General features: G+C 37.2%; 1 pseudogene across 1 annotated transcript; it reads right to left on the bottom strand.

Annotated features, from left to right (window-relative positions):
* Positions 1-658: 658 nt before the first annotated feature.
* LOC306658137 (ribosome biogenesis protein NSA2 homolog) lies at positions 659-1,613 on the bottom strand (annotated as a pseudogene). The gene has a single exon. The product of its transcript is annotated as a ribosome biogenesis protein NSA2 homolog (transcript).
* Positions 1,614-2,960: the final 1,347 nt, after the last annotated feature.

Below are 2,960 nucleotides of genomic sequence, written 5' to 3'. Positions count from 1 at the left end.
AGGTTAAACTAATCACTAATATGGTCTCCAATACCAATTATAGTAATATATTGTCCTGGGATAGCTGTAATGGATATTCAAAGAGTTCTGGTAGTTATCTCAAAATGTACCAAAAGGTGAGTCTCTCCTTATGAAAAACTACTATCTCATCAAAAAGCCCTGCAACTGGCTCTCCACAGGGTCATTATATTGCTTTTCCTGTGGACAAGGAGAAAGAATTCTGCACTACTTAGAATCTATGACCTTGGAGAGAAGAAACTCAATTTCATTTGCTCATCGGTAAACTAAGGATAATAATAGTTATCATCCAATGGAGTTGTGAAACTTAAATGAAAGCATACATATAAAGCTCTTAGCACACTGTCTGGCTCATAGTAAACAGTCAATAGAAGTCAGCCTTTGTTGTGGTCATTGTGCTTGTGAGTGACAAGATACTTAGGCAAGAGTCCAGGCTAATTCTGTCACTCTAAACCATAATTCAGTGATAGAGTATTACATCCCAGCTCTGTGATAGGACAGGGAGTCTAATACCAAGAAGAATTCATAATGGGGAGACAATCCAAAAAGACCAGTAAGTTTATCTTCAGATCATAAAGCATTTTTTTGTTTTAAAGAACTATTCCTAAGGAATATTTTTTAAATGTTTTTCTTATTTCTTTTTTTAAACAGTTTAGTAAATAGTTCTCTTAATGACTACAGATATTTAAGGCTGTTTGGTAGTACTCAGAAATATCACAGTAATGGTGGTTTTACTGATTGATTTGTAGTCTTTAATTATAAGAAATGTAAAACAGATGTCAAACCAGTAAGACTGCATTTATGCATCCATCATTTTCAGGATTGTTGGTAACCTGGGCATATTTCCCCCAAATAACTTTGCCTCCTTGTGTTACAAGGCCCAGTTCACTCACATTCACCTCAATGACTGTACCTTTGGTGATAACACCCAAAGTTGTATATAGTGGGGATTAGGGATTCTTTTTCACACCAAGTATTGGTAGGCAAAAGGTGGCTTTCAGTTCAGGATGTGTTACATGGGCCTTCTTGAAACGTAAGCCCATTGGCCTAATGAATCTTTCATATTTAGGTGGTTTTCTTGTAAAGCCATCTCCAACAAAGCAGACTTTAGTAACCATCCTCTTCCAGGCCTTCTTTTTTCTCTTCCCTGTTCGAATCACTTTTAATACTTCTGTTTCTCCCTGGGCATGAACCTTGGGAAGGGGGACTTCTCTTTTTGTTTTTGTTTAATCATATTGGAAAGTACTTTTGCCCGAGTCTGTCCTTCTCTGTCTAGGAGATAGGCAGGAACTGCTCCCTGTGGAGCCTTTTCATCGTTCTTTTGTTTGGTGCTTCTCTTTTCATGCATCTTGATAGTCTTTTTCATTTGTATTTTCTCAGCATGGCGCTGTTTATGGTAGAGCTTAGCTTTCAGGCCAATCAGTTTTTTTTGCCTTCTTTGAACGTTCATGAGCCTCTCGACTTTCCTTTTCTCTCTTTTTCTCATGGTAATCCAAATGATATCCATAGTGTTTATGATGTAATTCAATATATTCATTTTGTGGCATGGTGACAGCCGCAGACCTGCGGGGTACAGTCTCCGGGGTGAGTAGAAGCTCTTATTAATTTTTGGGTACCAAAGACCCATGGGCCGACTCCACGCAACGCGGAACAGGAAAGACCCTAAGGAATATTTTGAATCAGATTTCAGATTTTCCTTCCTTAGGCTAAAGAATCTAAATATTTTTAGTTTTCTTTGTTGTTCACCTATGAATCATCTATACATTTTTTGCATTTCTCATTTTATTTTGTGAAGACTGTGGATCAAGGAAGTTCCAATCTGAGCCAACCACAGCAAAAGACATATAGGCTGATATATATGTCGTTTATTCTTCTGTTATTTACTCCTATTTTGTCTCAAAATATTCATTTCCCATACTATCTCCATCCATTTTCAGCCAATGCTTTTGCAGGTGGTATTGTCCCTATTCTTAGACCTGGACTAGGCTTAATTGGTTTATCAATGTCTCATTCCTATGGCCCTCATAGTTGGTTGAGAGGCAGGTGATCCCTCCTGGACCAAGGCTATCCTAGCCTGAAATTTATATTTGACTTATGGAACTTTTTTCCTTGGCTTGGTGGATAGGGTGTCAGGTTTTCAGTTACTAGAGGTGGGGTCACTAGGGGCAAATATGTGGGACTGGAGGATAAAATCAACACCAAGGAAGATAAAAATGTGGAAAATAGAGACAAGCTGACTCATTGATAAAATCAATGAAGCTGTTAAATTTAATCTTTCCTGAGGTAATTCAACTCCTTAAGCCTAATACATTTATTTTAAGGCAATTTGAGTGGGGGTTTCTGTCACCTGCAACATAAATCTAATGTACTTATATGCCACAAACTGATCATACATCTGAAGCTCAGGTGGTCAATGGAGTCCTGCTTTCGCACTGTGGCATGTTTACTATCTGCCCATTTTTTACTATTCTTTTTCCTTCTTTTTCCCTGGGGTTGTATAGCAGAATAGGGATCCCTTAATCGCACTTTCAAACTCTTTCTTAAGAAAATGCATTCTTGGATTCAGGATGATAAAAGCAGAGGAAAAAAAAAGTCTATGTATACATACACACATGTATAATCCATATATATTCTATAGATAGTACAACCTTAACTATGTAGACATAAGAAAATATTACCTTGACACAGAAAATAATAAACCCTATTTTACATACTCCTTTCTACCATGGAGCTGTTAAAATAAGCTATTGTCCTTCTTAGAAATGAAACACTCCCTCACTACTACATGTCCTTGTGACATTTATGTTACACTCATTTGTCACACAATCATTTCACTTAACAACTAGATTGTGATCAAACATTACAGCACATTAATTCCCTAGTGAGACAAGTTAGAATATAGTGTGCCCTGCTGTTTTGTCACATTTCCCTCTTTTCATTGT

Source organism: Sciurus vulgaris (genome assembly GCF_902686455.1).
Source record: "Sciurus vulgaris genome assembly, chromosome: 3".
NCBI classification, from domain to species: domain Eukaryota; kingdom Metazoa; phylum Chordata; class Mammalia; order Rodentia; family Sciuridae; genus Sciurus; species Sciurus vulgaris.
This window is presented reverse-complemented; position numbering and strand designations above follow the sequence as displayed.